A 12,448-nucleotide genomic window follows, 5' to 3' on the forward strand; every position below is an offset into this window, starting at 1 on the left:
GCAAGTCAGGCTCGCGCAACGAGGGTTTCGTACTACAGTCGTATTTTTTCGACATTTTGCAGAATAATTCAATAACTATTTTTTTATACGTAAAAATAAATAAAAATCTGTTTTAGAATGTACAGGTGAAGACCTTTCATATGATACCCCACTTGATATAGTTATCTTACTTCGAAAATTTAAAACACTAATTATTAGTTCATAACCACAATTTAATTTTTTTGTGTAATGTAACCACATATTCACGGTTTTCAGATTTTTCGCCAAATGTCAGCTATAAGATCTACCTACCTGCCAAATTCCATGATTCTAGGTCAACAAGAAGTAAGGTTAGTAGGTTTCTTGACAGACAGACAGACAGACAGACAACAAAGTGATCCTATAAGAGTTCCGTTTTTCCTTTTGAGGTACGGAAACCTAAAAATACAAAAGTAATTTTTAAGAATATTTATTTTTATTGATAAAAAAATCCATGCTAATTTTATACCAAAAATAACTTATAACCGCGACTTCGTCCGCATGTACTACAGAAATTTCAAACCACTATTTTACCCATTTAGGGGTGGAATTTCAAAAAATCCTTTCTTAATGGATACCTACTATTTACACAGAACACACCCTCAAAATTTCATGTTTCTAGGACCAGCAGTTTATGCTGTGCGTTGATACACATAGGTATAAGTCACACAGAACAACGATAAATCTATTCAATGGTATATACTTAAGGTGACGCAGGACGCTCGACCTTGTTTGCTTTTCACTTGACATTGTATGAGAAAGTTGAGAGGCACGATGATTTTCACCGAAATCAAACGCGCGAAAAGGGTTTAAGAAGAATTTTTGAGAAAAAACTGCTGAATTTATGTTTGCAAAGTAAAGTTATTTCAAGTAATGAATAAATAAACTACGTCTAATGATAAATTGTTTTAGAATTTTCATATCCCTAATCTTATTTATTTACATCCAAAGTTGTCATTAATTTAGTGTTAAAATAGGAATCTTTTGAGCCTCGTAACTTTTAAATCAATATTTTTTCAATGTTTTATATATCAATAAACCTAGATAATGACGAGATAAATCGATACAATTCTTAGTTTTGTGCGTACAATATCGAATATTGTTGTAATTTCCCTCCTACGTTTGTATTAAGAAAGCACTGAACTGAGTCCCCTTAAAAATAGTTTTTTTGGTACGTATAGATTACCGAGCTTTTCAATTAAAATATTTTTAATTAAGACTTTTATCGAATTTGTTTCATTTTTGTAATGTTAATTAGATTGATAATGATAATTATTGCTTCTGTCTATAGTTTTTTGTCTAGTTGTTTCCTGGTTGTTGATGTCAAATTACTATAACAAAAAATATATCTAAAAAATTCACTGATTTGGCGGTAACATAGCCTTGGGTAGTTATCATAATTTTATGTTCCATTTCCTTATTTTTATGATTTTACTAATGAACAAATCGGGTTTGTATATCTAAAAGTAGGTAATCAATTAGGTAATTGTGACTATTAACAAAGTTTTTATACGAGCATCGATGTTAAAAAATAATCTCTAATCTCCTTATCGCGATTTAAAAGAAAACTAACGCCATCTACTGGTAGTGGTCAAATCTAAATCGCGTGACCGACGACAGTATCGGAATGACTAGAAATCTCTTCTTTTCAGTATGATCAAGTAGTGTACGTGTACGATCCCGAATTTTTAGATTTTTATTTTTCTTTATCACTTGTTTATAGACTGTATAAATGCACAGATTATACAGGGTGTAACCAGAAATCTAGCAAAAACTCAGCGTTATTGTTATACTACCTAAACACAATCCAATACCAATAACCATTTAGTGATTTAGTATTTTTCAAACCCGCAATGTATAGCGTGCAAAACTCGTGTCAATATCCCACCAACGACGCGGCATTGACTCCGAGTGGCCTACTTACGCAACGTTCGTTGACCTCAAGTATCAGTCAGATGTTTTAATTGCAATGTAGCGTGTACTTTTACAAAATTATTAAAAAATAAAATATTTTTTTCGCCTTTTATTGTGGTATCATATTATTATCAGTAATCATCGTTTCTATCACCTGTCTTCGTTTTCGACAGCGTTCTGGTTACACCCTGTATAATTCCTGGATAGCTTACAAAAGCTATTAGCGGAAGGACCACAGAATAAACAATCTGAGTTAGACACGACGCGGCGCGCTCTATAATTTAATGCCTAACTATCCCCTTCTCGGCGATGTTTAAATTGAAACCAACCGCTTGTGGTACATAACTCCGTTATATGGCCGGCTGTCGCCACTGCAGCTATTACTGTTGACTCAGCACAAGTTTATGCACAGACTGCGAAAAACCTAACATCATTTTCCGTAGACTAAAATACACTCGGCGTCACAAAATAGCACCTTTTGAAAAAATAAATTTGAATCAGTTTTAAGCCTGCTTTGTCAAGGTAATAAATAATATTGTAATGATATTTATTCAAAAGGTTGATAAAGGTAAATAGAGGTTGGTAAATATTGACCATAAAAAACTTTTATCAGTGTTTAAAAAAACAGGTTGATTGTGAAAAATTAAAAGATTTTTTATTAAAGAAAAAATGACAAACAGAAACAGTACCCGTAGTACAAGATTTTACGTCTCACCAAACCAAACCAAATTCGAGAGTCGAAATACTTCCGCGTTACAGTAAAATGGACCTAAACACCCTTGAATTGAAGTCAAATATTCAATGCCACTGATTTTGTTTTCGCAATGTTTCCGCTTGGAGCGCTGGCTGTAGAAGTGTAGACAAACTTGAGCTTTAAAACAAGGCATTTAAGATCCAGTTTACTGTAACGCGGAAGTATTTCGACTCTCGAATTTGGTTTGGTTTGGTGAGACGTAAAATCTTGTACTACGGGTACAGACAATAATTTATACAGAAAAAATAAAAATAAACTTTTATTAAATTAAACTCAAAACTTTTCCTGCTTTTTATTTTGCTTAGAGTCTTCTCCTTTTATTCATTGATCATTACATGTAGTTTTATAAGTATTCCGTTGTTGCTCCATAAAACAACCTTTTTGACCTCATTCCACCCTCTTTTTTCTACAACCGCACCGCGCGCCACCGTAAGGAATTTCACCCTCACCATCTGGGTGTCTGGTGCACTTCGACCGTCCGCTGCGCCAGATCCTTCTTTCCACGCACGCGCAAACTGTGGAACCAACTCCCATCGGCGGTGTTCCCACTAGATTATAACATGGGGTTATTCAAGGGGCGGACCAACAAATTCCTAAAAGGCCGGCAACGCATCGGCGGCTCCTCTGGTGCTGCAAATGTTCATGGGCGGCGGTAATCACTTAACATCAGGTGACCCGCCTGCTCGCTTGCTCGCTATATCTATTTAAAAAAAAAAAAAAAAAAACAAGAAATAAAAGTATAACGGTACATTCATATTGATATGTGAAAATAAAAACATAGGTACCGTGGAAAAGTTACACTTAACCCTTCACTTTAATAATTGGGGATAAAACAATCACTACAAAAATCAGTATAATATTATACTTATACTTTACTTTACTTCCGATACAATGAAGAAAGAAGAAGAAAGAAAGAAAACTTTTACAATGAAAAGATCCTTACATGAAACTGAGTTGATTGGCATAATTTGCAACATGACAGTTCGAAACTATTCGGACCATAGTCGGACTAATCACGTGAGGCTAGCTGGCAGATATTTATTTTATTTTTATTTTTTTATTGAACCTCCAACAGAATCATACAAAAAAAATTACATTACAATTTATGTTATATTCATAAATGTTATATTCATAACATTTATCACATCTTTTCCTTTCCTATTGTACGCTGTTACGTTTTGTGGGGGCCGTATACACCCCATAATATCAAATAGTCGGTGTGCTCATATAATTACCTGTGGCAAGCACGGGTTAAACTCATAATTTTATTTCAAACCAGCTACTGATATAATCAAACAGGTGCAAATGAGTATTTAAATTTCATATCAATTGTAAAGATAATATTTTATTGTTGACTACGAATTATGAATTGTGCGGTTCGTTGCGCTGGTTCTTTAAAAGGCCGCCATTTTTAACATGACTTTAATAATTAGTTCTAATTATACGGTGCCGAAAAACTAAGCGAAGCGTGTCTTGATAAGACGGTAGAAGTGTTGAAGGATCCTATTCTCATTATTTAATTAGTATCTTGTTAACTCATTATGTTAAGATGTTTTAACATAAAATGTTTAATTGGGATACTAAAACTCAGCTGGTAAGGATTAAATTTTTAATCACTTCTGCAAAAAGTATTTCAAAATATACCTCTGTTTTGTTCGGTGGGAGACTTCTGTCGTGGCTAGTTACCACCCTGCCAGCAATTGCGTGCCTGTAAGCATATACAAGATAAGGGGTATGGGTGCAGTAAAATTATCATACCCCTTCTAAGTTAGCTCGCTTCCACCTTAGACTACATCATCACTTACCACCAGGTGTGATTGCAGTCAAGGGCTGACTTGTAGTGGAATAAAAATAATATAGTGGAAGAAAAATCCAAATTCAAACCAACCCTAAGCGATCATTCTCGCTTTTATCGTTAAATCCCAAATCCATGGGTTCTGTTTAATTTTCCGGGATAAAAAGTAGCCTATCTCACTCTCCATGGTCTTAAATTATATCCATGAAAAAAATCACGTCGATCCGTTGCGCCGTTGCGATGTGATTGAAGGACAAACTAACAAGCCAACAAACCAAGAAACCAACAAACAAACATACTTTCGCATTTACAATATGGGTAGTGATTTTTAAATCTTTGATTTCGTGCATCCCTTATGCTCAAATACCTATACAAATTTGACAGATGTCAATTCAGGATCAAAGCGAGAGCTCCCTTACTAGTTCACTCTGGTTTTGGGCTATTCATCAAATATATAAAATATATAATTAAAATCTACCATACTTACGTATTTTATATTCAAAGTTTGCTTGCTAGTAAACCTAATACATAGTACGAAATTACGAATTAATGGGATGGTACAAAGAAAATTACGATCGGCCCACCTAATATAACCTTTCACTGGCCATACCTTCAGAATCTAACCGTCAAAGATGAAATTAATGATGATGATCACCTAATTGAATTAACGGTGAAATTAGACGAACTCTATCTAGCAATCGAGGAAGAGCCGCAGAGGCTTGATACAAAATATTGCATCGTAAAGTGTATTAATATTGGAAAATTAATATTAACTTTTGGTACAGAAATTGATGAGTACCCCCGAGATATTTATGACTAGCTTATTCTCGCGGCTTCGTCCGCGTAGACTACACAAATTTCAAACCCCTGTTTACCCCTTTAAGGATTGAATTTTCAAAAATCCTATCTTAGTGGATGTCTACGATATAATAGCTATCTGCATGGCAAACTTCAGCCAGATCCGTGCAGTAGTTTGAGTTGTGCGTTAATAGACCAGTCAGTCAATTAGTCAACTTTTCCTTTTATATATTTAGAATACGCAGTTTGATCCTGCAGGGCAGTCTATAAAGCTATTTTCATTTTCAAAGCTATGTTAAAATTACTTGCTTTCACGGTGAAGGAAAACATCGTGAGGGTTTAAACTTGCATGTCTGAGTGTGCTCCATAATGCTCTCAAATGTGTACGAAGTCTGCCAATCCGCACTTGGCCAGCGTGGTAGGTTACTGCCAGACCCTTTTTTTCTAAGAGGAGACCCGTGATTAGTAGTCCGCCAGCATAGGTAAATGAAGATTATGGTGATGATTTTTTCAAATCATTTAATTTTTCTGTTAAAAATAAACAGGTAGGTTACCAAAATTGTACATTCGTAATTTTAAAAATGTTGAAGCAAAAACTCGCACATTTAAAAATACGAATTAGGTAATCAGACTCACTTTATTTTAACGCACTTCTACCGATAAATTTTGTTCTATGACGGCTCCAATGTAAATACATATAATGCATTTTTAAATCGTACTTTTGACATGACAGTTGACATATAGAGCAAAATGGCGAGTGAGTTCTCAAAATGTACGTACTATAAATATCTCATGGAAATAATATGCGATTAACTGTAGACGAGTATTAAACCTATCTTCAATTTCATTAAGAGAGGTGCCCGCATAAACAGGTCGGGTTAATCCGAACCACGGATGTAAATTTGATTAAGCTTAATCGAATAACAGTAGTAAAACCACTACATATTAAAACTCGCTACATACTTGGCGGTCACAGTGATAACTGGACGCATAATTGAGATGAAACCTCAAAAATACTGCGCTTGATATACTTTGATACTTGATGACATCTATGTTAACTAAAAAGTCATAGGTTCAAATGTCAATAATTTCAGTCTCCGTTACGTCATAATAGCTATCTATATGCGAAATTTCAGCCCGATCCGTCCAGTAGTTTGAGCCGTACGTTGATAGATCAGTCAGTCAGTCAGTCAGTCAGTCAGTCACCTTTTTCTTTTATATATTTAGACTAGATGATGCCCGCAACTTGTAGATTTTTAAAAATCTTTAGAGAATTCTTTAATTTTCCGGGATAAAAGGTATGTCCTTCCCCGGGATGTAAGCTAACTCTGTACCAAATTTCATCCAAATCGGTTAAATTGTTGGGCCGTGAAAAGCTAGCAGACAGACAGGCATGCAGACAGACTGACAGACAAACTTTCGCATTTATAATATTAGTATTTAAAGAAGAAGATTAACGATTATTCGGCGATTGAAAAATCAGGCTAACTATAGTCGTATAATATTATTTTCTTTAATTGACTCAACAATTTAAATTTGGACCCATTTGCTGTCTAATGTCATACAAAGACCAGAAATTACATAACAACAATCGAAAACCCGATATAGATCTGCTGGTGGATCTGTAAGTCACTGTACAAAATTAATTGTCAGCCATTATTTTGTGGTGTAGAAAGCGGGTCGGCAATGACGGTAGTTGCCTGCCCTCGCATTAACTCTGTCGTGTGGCCACGGATTTACTGAATTATAGGATATGTCCTTTATTTTGGAAAAAATATAATCAAGCTTCAATAGCATACAATTGAATAACTAACTAACTTCAAAGCGTATAACTTAAGTACGTTCAAGATAAGAGTGACTAGGTATTTTCTAGGTAAACGCGCTCCAATTTAGACCTCATATTTTTAAATTGTTTATTTTTAATTCGAAAACAGAAAAAAATAATTTAAACATTACTGTTAGCAATAATTTATATTCGTAAAAATCACTGACACCTTAACAATATTTATACATAATTCGTCTGTAGAGGCCTTTAATTTTACATAATATAGATAGGGATTGACAAAGTGATAACTATGAGAATATTAATATTCTGCTATTTGAAAAGAAGTTTTATTCCTCATTTTTCTTTCAACAACCGTTAAGATTGTGCTAGAGAAAGATATAAAAAGCCCCTAAATAAAAACGAAAAAAAGAAAAAGATACGATACGAAGATTCATTTCAAAACAATTTCATTTCATTTAAAATGAAATGAAATGATATAATTTATTAGTGTGAATATGGGAAGACAAGGTGTTTACAATAGAGAGTTGCCAACATATCCAGTCAGGAAACCCTGACGTACAAATGTAGTGCCACGGAAGGCATATGAACCGGGGCTTTGAAGGGGTCTTTTCAAATGTTCGTTGAACTATTGAGGTTCTTGAAAATTACAAGGTAAGTTCCAGAATTCTTAGCAACGTGGTCACCCTCAGTGCAATGCTCGCACGTATGCGAGATACCCTATCCGCGCTTTTGTCCCGCACTCTCAAATGTAATTGTTGCCCTATAATGACTGCCATTCATTTGGTTAGAGCCCACTTTGTGCAGTCATTATGATTTTGTGCATTGATACGCCAGTGACCACTGAAGGTTACATCTGATTTGTTTTATATGAATTTAGTGCTTATTGTGTTCCTCTTAAGCACTAATTTGCTGTGTGCAATTATCGTTTATTGTTTTAAGCTTTATTATCTTTAGAGTACATCGCGATGGATGAGCCTTACGAAATTTCCTTTAAAGATAACTTTTGGATAATAAGCTTCTGGTACTTAAGTTAATTTGGAAAAGGAAAATTGCTAGCAGACTTGCCGCAGCTTTGCATGGGTCGCAATAGCATTTAATCACACAACTACCTAGACTAAAATAATTATTACAAAAATATGTCTGTCAGTCTCTCTGTTACCACGAACCGTAGTGATATATATTGAGTACAGAAGAGACCGAGAAACGATTGATCTTGACAAATTTTAGTATGTAATCAAATCTTAGAAACTGAATTTTCATCTGGTAAATTATTTTGATGATTCAAAAGCACTTGTAAAAGTTGTTTTTGAATAAAAATATTTTCTGCTCGCGACTTCGTCCCCGTGGACTACACAAATTTCAAACCTCTATTGTACACCTGTAGGGGTTGAATTTTCAAAAATCCTTTCTTAGCGGATGCCTATGTCATAATAGCTATCTGCATGCCAAATTTCAGCCCGATCCGTCCAGTAGTTTGAGCTGTGCGTTGATAGATCAGCCCAGTCAGTCAATCAGTCACCTTTTAGTTTTATATATTTAGATTCTATTCTATTCTGCGCTTTCGGTGGATCGTCATTTCAGCACCTTGGGACCCCGAAACGACTATCGATTCTTTAAACGATATGACCCGCCTATTGCCACTTCAGCTTCGTTACACGTTGAGCTATGTTGGTTACTTTGGTTCTTTTACGGATCACTTGATTTCTGATTTGATCACGTAGAGAAACTACTCCGAGAATAGCTCTCCAAGTGACTCTGAGCAATTCTTATTAGGTCCATAGTTAGCGATTATGTTTCTTATACGTATGTCGTCGCTAGCAACATGCGCTGTTCGAAGGCTTTTGGATTGTCAAGTGAATATTATCATCATCATCATCATCAACCGATAGACGTCCACTGCTGGACATAGGTCCTTGTAGGGATTTCCACACGCCACGGTATTGCACCGCCTGTGACACGTCTGATGTCGTCCGTCCACTTAGTGGGGGGTCTTCCAACACTGCGTCTTCCGGTCTTCGCCATTCAAGCACCTTGGGACCCCAACGTCTATCGGTTTTACGAACTATGTGCCCTGCCCATTGCCACTTCAGCTTCGCAACCCGTTGAGCTATGTCGGTTACTCTAGTTCTCCTACGGATCTCCTCATTTCTGATTTGATCACGTAGAGAAACTCCAAGCATAGCTCTCTCCATCGCGCGCTGAGTGACTCTGAGCTTTCTTATGAGGCCCATAGTTAGCGACCATGTCTCGGATCATATTATGTCATCACTGGCAACATGTGACTATACAACTGGGTTATTGAGGATTCCTCCGATATAGTTTAAATTATTGTAAATAGCAAATATTTGATCAATTGCCAAGTCACATCATAAATCCAGCTCACTGTCCAAACGAACCTCATTTACATCATTTGCTATTCTTAAGCGTGTCTCAATTTCGTTACTGATCCTTGCATTTAGGTTTTAATACTCCTCTATTATAAATACTATCTGTCCCGGCTTACTCACGTGTGTAGTCGACGTTAGCCCGACTAGTTTCGAACCCATCCGGGGTCCTTTTTCAAGGGAGTCCGTCCGCGCACGCGCCGCGGTTTTGACTGCGGGACGCACGTGCCGCTGCCCGTAGAGCCCGTTGTGAGGGTGGCTGGCACGGCACGTGCGTCATGCAGTCAAAACCGCGGCGCGTGCGCGGACGGACTCCCTTGAAAAAGGACCCCGGATGGGTTCGAAACTAGTCGGGCTAACGTCGACTACACACGTGAGTAAGCCGGGACAGATAGTATTTATAATGGAAATCACTCACGGTAGTTTAAACGCTAAAATACTCCTCTATGATGTTCATTTTCCAACTCACATTATAATATTTAATTTATTATGTAATAGTTGCGTCACTTTACTTGACTCTTCAATATACTATATAGTACCTACATAGTACATAGGCAATTTTTGATATGTATTTAAAATTATTTAGAAAATTCCTTGAAGTGTAGGTAAAACACTTTGAAAATCCATACTAATACTATAAATGCGAAAGTGTGTCTGTCTCTCTGTCTGTATGTCTGTCTATCTGCTTGCTTTTCACGGCCCATCCGTTTAACCGATTTTCATGAAATTTGGTACAGAGATAGCCTGCATCCCGGGGAAGGACATAGGCTCCATTTGATCCCGAAAAACCCAAGAGTTTACATAAAGTTTCTAAAATTCGAAACTTACACGGGCGAAGTCGCGGGCATCACCTAGTTATGTAATAGTTGTGTCACCTTACTTGACTCTACAATATAATGGTATCTTGTCTTGTTCTTCCTTCACCGTTCAACAACAGAACAGCGAAAAATGAAAAAGAATGCGTTGGAATCCTTAATTCATGTGGTCGGATTGCCGTCCATCGGATTATGAGAGCGAGGGAATAGAGAGCGCATAGTTTTTGAGCACACACTAATTGTGTATAATACATAATATCTCCTGCTTAATTTGTTAGTCTGTAGGTTAGGTAAAAGAGTTAAGGTCATACATCAAAACTTTTGTTTTCTTTCAAATGAAACGTAACCCACTCTTATTTTTTTTTATTTCTTGATAGTTTTCACGGATAAAGCTTTTAGCGAAAATTCTAATTTTAGGTAGTTTTTCGAAAATAGTAGACTAATCATACATCGAAGGCATGGCTCATAACTCATGAGTCATGCTCAAGCTCAAGCTCATGAGCTTTGCGGGCATAACATTAATGCATCTACATGTTTTTCCATAAAAACTTTGGTCAAAAGCTTATGTTTATTCCCCAAGTCACATAGTAAAACGCTTCCATCCCATGTTGATTATTTTCGAAATCATTTTCCATTCCCCGTCATGTCTCGGATTTGTTGCTAACTGTATAACTTTGCAACAAGGATCCAACTAAGCATCCAACGCACGTCAACATTATTAAAGGCCTTGGCACACTGTGTACCTTAGAGCCTTCGCACATGGCGACATTTTTACGCGCAGTCAAAGCGCGTTTTCGACAGCCTTGCGAATAATTTTATTGCAAAGTTGAACTAAGTGAGGTAGCTCGTGAAAAATCCTATCTTAATCTATCGTTAGGTTACTTCTTTTTCTCGTGCATCTCCGATTAGCGAAGGTTAGCAGTCAGCTGTGTGTATTCCATTCTGTTCTTTGCGAGGCAAAATAGTTAGGTTGCTTAGCAACTTTTTATTTTAATCTTTTGTACACTGCTGTATGTCAGTCTTGTCTACCTACCTAACTCTTCTAAATAAAATTAGTTTACATCATTACTTAATTTTTCAAAAATTGTATGGTCTTTTTGACAATTAACTGCGTCACTTAAATTACTTACGACATATAGATAGATTGGTTATCGGGTGTTAATCTCCAATAACTGACGCTAAACATGACAAGAGTGCTGGGATCTTTAGTTAGACGTCACAAAAAAGGCACTACCACATCATTAGTGGACAAAATCCAGCTGAAAGCCCTCAAAGAGACAGGGGACGTCTTGTTCAGCGGCACCATAAATAAGATGCGCTGCCTAGTGAAATATTAGATGCAAACGAACAGACGGAAAAATGTCGTAGCTGATTAACATATAAATATGGCGAGGCCCTGAAACAGATCTTGTCGGTGTTTCGCAAATAAATTGTCAAGACTCGAGATCTTTTAGCTGCTTGAAGGTTTTAAGGGTACGGTCGGGACGTGCGTTGCATTTATGGTTTTATTTGAAGAGCTGTTTTAGTTTTCGTCTTTAATAACAAGTAACGGCTAGTATGAGTAAATATAAACTAGATGATGCCCGCGACTTCATCCGTGTGGATTTTGGTTTTTTAAAATCCCGTGGGAACTCTTTAATTTTTCAGGATAAAAAGTAGCCCATTCCCCGAGATGTATGCTAACGCTGTACTAAATTTCATCAAAATCGGTTTAACTGTTGGGCCGTGAAAAGCTAGCAGACAGACAGACATGGATTGAGAAGTTAATAGGTTTTTTGTTATTCTGATACAAGTTACTCAGGAATAATGTAGCTTTCTACTGGTGAAACAATTTTTAAAATCAGTTCAGTAGTTCAAGAGATTACGTCCTACAAACAAACTTACAAACTTTACCTTTTTATAATATTAGTATAGATAAATAGTTTGTTCTACTCAGTAGTGATAGCCCAGTAGTAATTCGGGGGTCCACTTGCTTTAAAGGTGAAGGAAAACATCGTGAGAAAACCTGCATGCTTGAGAGTTCAAAAGATTTTTTTTTTTTAATGAAAATATTATAATAAAACCATTGACTTATATATTGCTTCGTATGGACAGGGCCATTGAACAAACAAAATGGCACCGACTCATTGGTGCTTTAGCGCCAATGCAACCACAGTGACGTCTGGATTTCAAACGGGTCGTTCA

At 36.4% G+C, this 12,448-nt stretch overlaps 1 protein-coding gene across 1 annotated transcript in view; it reads left to right on the top strand.

Moving 5' to 3' along the window:
- Positions 1–12,448, top strand: part of ds (dachsous cadherin-related 1) — a 428,813-nt gene that overhangs the window by 338,610 nt on the left and 77,755 nt on the right. The gene's annotated exons all lie outside the window — the stretch shown is intronic.

The sequence above is a fragment of the Maniola hyperantus genome, chromosome 8, assembly GCF_902806685.2.
Source record: "Maniola hyperantus chromosome 8, iAphHyp1.2, whole genome shotgun sequence".
NCBI classification, from domain to species: domain Eukaryota; kingdom Metazoa; phylum Arthropoda; class Insecta; order Lepidoptera; family Nymphalidae; genus Maniola; species Maniola hyperantus.